The 8,284-nt window shown below is 35.7% G+C and overlaps 1 protein-coding gene across 1 annotated transcript in view; it reads left to right on the top strand.

Annotated features, from left to right (window-relative positions):
• LOC141539319 (myelin-oligodendrocyte glycoprotein-like) overlaps nucleotides 1-8,284 on the top strand; it is a 52,225-nt gene that overhangs the window by 20,139 nt on the left and 23,802 nt on the right. The gene's annotated exons all lie outside the window — the stretch shown is intronic.

The following is an 8,284-nucleotide window of genomic DNA, read 5'->3' as shown; positions in this document are numbered from 1 at the left end:
TAAAGAAAACTGAAGAAAAACTATAGAAAACAACATCTTCAACAATACAATTAATAAAATGGAAAAAGAAATATAAAAGCTAACTGAGGAAAATCACACATCAAAAGCTAGAACAGGGCAAATGGAAGATAATGACTCTATGAGACTTCAAAAATCAGTCAAAGTAAAAAGAATGAAAAAATGGAAGAAAATGTAAAATACTTTATTGTAAAAACAGTTGATCTGGAAATAGATCCAGGAGAAATAATTTAAAACTTATTGGTCTATTTAAAAGTCATGACCAAAAAAGATCCTGGAAAGTGTTTTCCAAGAGATCAAGGAAAATTGCCCTGATATTCTAGAACAGGGGTTCTCAAACTACCACCTATGGGCCAGATACGGCCAACTGAGGACATTTATGCGCCCGCCAGGTTATGGAAAATGGGCTGAGGGGCGGAGACAGAGTGTGAGTTTTTGTTTTTACTATAGTCCGGCCCTCCAACAGTCTGAGGGACAATGAACTGGCCCCCTATTTAAAAAGTTTGAGGACCACTGTTCTAGAATGAAACGGGGAAATAGTCATTGAAAGGATTTATTAATCACCTCTGGAAGAGATCCCACAAGGAAAACCACAAGGAACATTGTTGCAAAACTCCAGAGCTATAAGGTTAAGGAAAAAAATACTACAAGCTGCCAGACAAAAGCAATTCAAGTATGGAGAAGCAGATGTCATGATTACCTGGGATCTGGCAGCATCTACAATAAGGATTGGAGGACCTGGAATACCATATTCCAGAAAGCAAAGGACCTGGGGTTACAATCAAGAATTAGCTATTCAGTGAGACTGAGCATCATCTTTCAGGAGAGGCAATGGATTTTCAATGAAGGAAGAGACTTTCAACCATTTCTATTGAAGAAACCAAACTTAAGCAGAAAATTTGATCTTCAAACATAGGATTCAAGAGAAATATAGAAAGCTAAACAGGGGAAAATATATGTTATTTAAAGGTTAAACTTTTTATATCTCTAGATGGAAAAATATCTGTTACTCTTGAGAATTGTATCTGTTATTGGGGAAATTAGAGGGGCATCATATGAATGGAGGGTATGGGTGTGAATGGACTCCGATGTGATGATATTTAAAAAAAAGATATTTAGGGATGGAAAAGATTGTCCTGGGAAAAGAGGAAAGGGGAGGTACTATGGGACAAATTAGATCACATGAAGAGGCAAAAAGACCTATTATAATATAGAAAAAGAAGGGAGGGGAATGCACATTTTCTGAACCTCAATCTCATCAGGTTTGGCTCAAAGAGGGAATAACATAGTCCCTCAGTTTGGTATACAAATTTATTTTACTCTATAATGAAGTAGGAGGAGAAAGGGGGGAAAAAGGGAAGGGCTGAATAGAAGGGAGGGCAGAAACACTAGGAGAAATGGATAATAGAAGAGGGGATGGGGCTATAGAAAGTAGAGTAGGTAGAGGGTGGAGTGGATTAAAAATAAAACACTACTAAGAAAGGACAGGATGGAAAGAGAGAACAAAAATATATACAAGGAAGAAAATAGAATGGAGGGAAATACAAAGCTGGTAATCATACCTGTGAATGTGAATGGGATGAATTGTTTTAAGGCAGCAATAATCAGAACTATTTGGTACTGGTTTTGAAATAAAAAGGTAGATCAATGGAATAGAATAGACATACAATTTAAAGCTATAATTGGGATATGGTTGAACAAGTTGTGGTGTATGATTATTATGGAAGACTACTGTGGTATAAGGAAATGTGTGCTCAGTGGTTTTAGAAAAACAGGGCAAGATTTGTATTAAATAATAAATAGCAATTTGAGCAGAACCAAGTAAACATTGTATATGGTTGCAGAAATATTGTGTTAATAATGGCTTTGAGTGAATAACTTATTTTGACTATTATAAATACCAGAATTAATTATAAAGGAAAGATAAAGTTTAAGATGTTATCTGTATCCAGAGAAAGCTGATAAATATGTATAGAATAATTATACAAACACACACACACACACACATGCACACACACACACACACACACACACACACACACACACCCCTATTCCTGTGTAGTGATAATTATTTCTAGGATGAAGTAGAGAGTAGAAAATGGAGAAAAAAAAATAAAATCAAATAATAATTTTGTTGTATATTTGAAAGGAATAGCAAGTTATGCATATTTGATTTTCAGTTTCATTTACAATTATGTTTTTATTATACTGTTATGAAAATGCTTGTTTTGTTCCATAAATATGTATTAAAACAGTAAAATTATATATATATTCATATGTATAAAAATTAACATAATAAAAAGGAAAACAATTAAAGAAGTGTGGAAACAACTGCTTGATGAATAGGAGTCAATTTTTGGAAAAGCTATATGGATTTGTAAGAAAACCCCTTCCATCAATCTTTAGATGTGACTGAATTTCTGGTCAGCATAAGCTAGGTGTATAATTAAGAGTGCTTAAACAGCAAAGAGAGGTAGTCCAGTTTTCCAGCCATGCAGGACTAATTTAAATACAATAAGGTTTTCTTTCAATTATTACATTTGAATAAAGTTTTCTTACAGGATGGAGTTGGACTAGATCCATAATTCAATAGAAAGGAAACTGAGCTAGTTCCAGAACTAAGTCACAAGATGAGTCAATGTAGTTCACTCAATCCCCACAATTAACTAATTGCCTTGCTAATTCCCTCAATAATCCAGTATAATATATAGGAATCTGTACCTGCTAAAGAGAAGGTCCTGGGGATTAGGAAGTGGAAAGGTTTCATCCCATGGCAAATGACATTGGGGATGTCCCTAGGGTAAGACGACTCTATGTTCAGCAGAACCTTTCATGCCTTCAGGATGAACAGGACATTACCTTTTTTCTTAAACAGGTCAGGGACTGTATTCCAATGATTGACAACTTTCCAGAGCAGAACTCATTTTACTTTTGGTCTCATAATTTATTAGTAAGAAAAAAATTTTTTTTATACCTGACTACATAAGCTCCATGTCTGAATTATTACTTTTTGTCTGTGGTGTGCCTGCCTCGTCACTCCACACTCCAAAATACCATCCTTTCAGCCATTAAAGTGATTTTTCCTAAAGTTCAGGTCTAATTATGTTACCACCACCCACCTCTCCACTCATTAAATTCCAATGGTTTCCTATTGCCTCTAGAAGCAAATCTAATATGCTTTGTTTGGCATTCAAAGCCCTTTATAACTTAAACCCCTCCGACCTTTCCAGTTTTCTTACACTTTACTTCCTGACATATATTCTTATCTCCTGTTACACAGAAAAGACATTACATCTCTCAGCAATGTGAATTTTTTGTCTCTTCCCCACATATGGAGCTTTCTTCTTCCTCTGTTCTCACTTGTGACATCTCTGGCTTCCTTAAATCCCAATTAAAATCCTACTTTCTACAGCAAAACTTCCCCAAACCTTAATCCTTGAACCTTGTTCAAGTAGACACTTGATAAATATTTATTGATTATTGCTTGATGATCAAATCCTCGGGAAGCAGTAACTTCCACTACTTCTAGTCTCTTGCTGGCTGCTGTTGTTCTCACTCATCTACTGCGATTCCCATTGCTTTTGGCTCCTCCTTCTTGCAGTCTTTCCTATGCCTACACTGAGCTCCTCTTTTTCTTTTGAAAGTAGAGTTGAAAGGAGAGTCAAGTGAAGCAGCAAGAAACAAATTCAGAAAACAGGAGAGACAGATAGAGGCAGGTGGAGGCTAAATAATGTACAAGACAATTGAACTGATCTCAGGTTTTATGGTTTTTTCCTTCTTTCCCTTCCTTCCCTTCCTTCCCTTCCTTTCCTGCCCTTCCCTTCCTTTCCTTCTTTCCTTTCTTTCCTTCCTTCCCTTCCTTCCTCCTAATGTCTGGGCTAGCTTTCTTGAGGATCTTGGGACCAGCCTTGGAGGAGTGAAAGAGAGCCACCAGGATGGTCAAAAATGAAGTGTCTCATTTCCAGTCCTCTCAGCCCTTAAATACCTTGGTATGATTACATCATTACAGCACACTATGTATATGTGAAGTTGTAAAACTATTATATCACCATGCTAATTACTAAGTATATGTAAAAAGGGTCACAACCCTACCCAAATCACTTGGAAAATACCACCATACCACTGCTATACTTTGCATTTGCTTTAAGATCATTCTGCTTTCTTTTCATGACATCTTTTATATCACTCCTACATAATTTCTCATTTTTAATGTGCTGATTTTATCCCTACCCATTTGGGTAATATTTATTTTCAGTGCTTCAGAGACTTATTCCATGACTTACTGTCAAATAATATCATGAAAAGAATATTGCTGTTTAAAGAGGAAACTGGGCTTTTATTTGGGAGAAAAGCTTGGGATCCCTAGAATACAAGCTTCTTGAGGTTAGACTGTTTCCTTTTTTCTTTGTATCCTAGCATCAGGCTCAATGCTTGGCATATTGTAGGTGTTTTGTAGATTCTTATTCATTGGTCAATTCAAAGAATTACATAATTTCCCAGACACATTTCAGTCCACTCTTTTTTTTTTTTTTTTTTTTTTTTTTTTTTTTTTTTTTCAATCCTGGATCTAGTTCATTGACTGAGGGCAGTGGTGTCTAAGATACATTGATAAACCAGCTCTATGGGTTGCCCATCCAACTCTGAATAACATTTTGGAGAATATGCATCCTTCTAATACTTTTTTGCGTAAGGGTTTATACCAAATTTTTGAGTAATTGTGCATATCCTTTACTTTGTCTCATTCTGAGAAAATAGAGACCAATTCTTTTTATTCCTTTTCTACATGCTCAAGTTCTTTGAAATTTTCCTTCTAATCTCTCCTTCTTCACCCTAGACTCTGATAAAGAAGAGACTCTTCTAACTAAGGCCAATCCCTGTATCTGTACCTTGTCCCATCCCCTCCTTACTTCTCCTTCATGTTTCTTGCACCGTTACCTCATATCTAATTTTCAGTATTTTCCTACTCACTAGTTCCTTTCCTGCTATCTAAAAACACATACAAGTCTGCCGATCATTAAAAAATTGTCACTTACCCTGTCATCCCCTCAAGCTATCACCCTATGTCTTCTCTCATTCATAAACTCCCCAAGAAGGCTATCTATGACTTATTGTCAAAGTGATTATAGATCTTTTACCAGAGAAGAAGTAAGTTTCAAAGACTTTGGAAGGTTGGATTTCTCATCTTTCCGTCAATGTCCTAGTGGGGTTCCTGGGTCATCTAGCTGGATTCAAGAACAGACTGAATACAGATTCACTATGTTTAAGGGGCACCTGAGCATTCCCACAATGTGCAAAAAGCCAGAATGTATGAGTTATCTGTCAGATAGGCTTTTTATATTTGAGCCCATTCTTCTTGGGGCTATATATGTATTCATGGAAAAATGTGTCACAGATTTAGGGGATGAGGGAAGGATAGAAGTTTTGTATCAACTTCTTTTTAAATGTGCCACCTTAGTGAAATACTCCTTCCTACAAACAACTTAAAGTTAGCTGACTAAATGATTTTCAGCTCATAATTTTAGAAGAAACTGCACAGGGAGGGGAGGTGGCTTGAGCCAAAATCAGAGAATCACTCTATTTCCCTAGGGCTACATCTAGAAGCCTGAGGCAGACAAGGGTTACACTTTTTATATATTACCCCCTCAATCCCCAAGTACTCTGTGGTTTCATCAGATTGACCTTCCTGTTGTTCCTGACACATGATACTTCCTCTTCCTTCTCTGAGTCTATCCCATCTAGAAACAAATCTAAAATGTTCTGTTTAGTATTTAAAGCCCTTTACAACCTAACTCCCTTCTATCTTTTCAATTTTCTTATACCTTACTCTCTGACAATGTATTATATGCAATATAATTAATTGTTAATATAATTAATTATATATTGTTATATTAATTAGTATGGCATGCTACTGTTGATATTTTTGGTGCTTCTAAGTTTTATATATTTTGTTTTTATTTGGATTCTTTGAATCCAAAGGGTATTATCTCCCACTCTAAAAATCACTTTTGGTTTTGTTTCTAGCAGACTGTTTTTTTTGAGGTCTATATAATTTTGTTTCATTTCCTATTTGTATATGAAATTTTTCTTTAATTGACTATTTCAGAAAAGTCTTGCTTATGACTTTTTTTTTTTAAATGAGTAAAGCTGCATATTTTTCTAGGTTGGCCTCTTCTGCTATTATTTAATTAATATTAATTTTAAAAAGTATTTATATATGATATGGCTACTGCTGAACTTTTTTGATGTCCTGTGATGTGTTTATGAGCAAGTTTTGAAGACCTATTATATGCCAAATTACCTGCTATATTAATCCATGAAAAAATTACTGATACAGTCTTCGTGATTTGAGTCTATGCCTGTTGCTTTGTGATTGTTTACACAGAATGTTATTGTTGCTGTAATGTGAATTGATTACACAGAACTTGGCTTGTTAGAATAGTGCACAATTTCATTGCTGGCATTAATATTTTGGGTATAGGTGATGTCACATATGGAATTATATATAAAGGATATGGGAATTGAAGGAGTTATGTATTTGGGGCCAGGAAATCATAAAGCTATTCTAATGTTGGGGATAGACCTAAATTATAAGGAAAATGACATTTTCATATCTATAGTACAAAACTGTGGAGGGCTTCAAAGACTATGAAATTAAAGTGACCAAAACTCAGGCAGTTTTGGTAATATAAGTCATTAGAACATGAATTCAGTCTTGAGAAATTGAATGCCTCTATTCCTCTAAATGAGAAGCTTCACATCTTCCTCATTTCTTCCACCTTCTTTTTTCTCAGAATATCCCAACAAAAAAATCCATTCATCTGTGTACTGATTCCCATAATTTCTTTCCAAAACATCTAGTGCAAGGAGTTTTGGGAATTCTTGTGCTTACAAAGGAGGGCCACTTTTGTGATTCTTGAGTGTCCTGTTAGACCAAACAGTCCTAGACAGATGGTATTATGTCTGATCTATTTCTGATTCTTTTCTTTCTCCCCTCAGATTCCTATAGGGAATCCTTCACAGAGAAGAGCATAGATAGGTCGTTCCCCATAATGACTTGTTGGTGGGTTGGTTATTTTATCTATGTTGATGAGCAACTATATGTAGTCCTGTCCCCTGATCATTCCTCATAGTAATAGTTCTGATATCTGTAGTTTGATGGGTTTGAGAGAAGGATGCTTTTGGCAACTTATTCTTAGGATAGAATGGCTCCAGAAAAGGGGAGGCACAACACCCCCCCAAAATATTTTGAGACCCTGCCTGATCCAAATAGGGAGACAATGAGAGCAGCATGATTATTCTTCCCTAAACCTCAGCCCCCCTTTCTCCATACTTTCCCATTTCAGTTGCTTCCAGATCCCCAGATTCATAATCTCAGAGTCATCCTAAACTCTTCTCTTTTTTTGTCTTGCTTTTTAACCCCCCTTTCTGTCTCTATGTTTCTCCATCTCACTTTGTGTCTCTATGGTTTGTGTGTGTATGTCTCTCTATATCAGTCTCTGTGTCCCTATCTGTCATTGTCTTTGTTTCCTCTTTCTATATGTGTTTGTGTATCTTTATCTCTGCCTTTATCCATTCAGGAACAAATCATGGTGATTCTGTCTTCACAACATGTCTTATGTCGTTCTCCTTCCCTTCACTGATATACTTATTACCCTTCCTTGGGTCTTCATGTTTTTTCATATGGAATGTTATGATCTCCTTGCTTCTCTTACCTTTTATGAAAAGCAACCTTTATACAATTACCAATATAACTTTCCCAAGGCATTCCTAATTGTGGCATCCTCTTTCTGAAGAGCTGCATGTAGCATAATTCAGAAAGTCTTTGGTCTGATATAAAACATCCTCCAAAATCTGGCTCTAATATCACTCTTTAGTTTTATCTTACATTATTCCCCATGTAGTAGTTGACAGCTTGTCTTGAGACTTAGCATCCTAATTATAATCATAGGGTGATAGAAAGTTAGAATGAATTTTGGAGGTTATTTAGCTAAAATTTCTGACTTCTCAGGTAAGAAAACCGAGGCCTGGAGAAGTTTACTTGATCAACAAGTAGTAAAAGACAGATTCAGGATTTACAGACTTCAAACTTAAAAGATTTCACCAAAGAATCAGAGATTAACATGGTGCTGATGGTTGTCCTTCCTTTAAGGGAACCAAAAAAAAAAATCAATACTATGTTGTAATCATGGTATAGTGTTTTTCCCTGGGGTTGATCAGATCAATATGAGTTCAGAAAGCTTTGTGTTCCAGGTTAGACACAAAGAAT

This window comes from Sminthopsis crassicaudata, chromosome 1 (genome assembly GCF_048593235.1).
Source record: "Sminthopsis crassicaudata isolate SCR6 chromosome 1, ASM4859323v1, whole genome shotgun sequence".
NCBI classification, from domain to species: Eukaryota; Metazoa; Chordata; class Mammalia; order Dasyuromorphia; family Dasyuridae; genus Sminthopsis; species Sminthopsis crassicaudata.
This window is presented reverse-complemented; position numbering and strand designations above follow the sequence as displayed.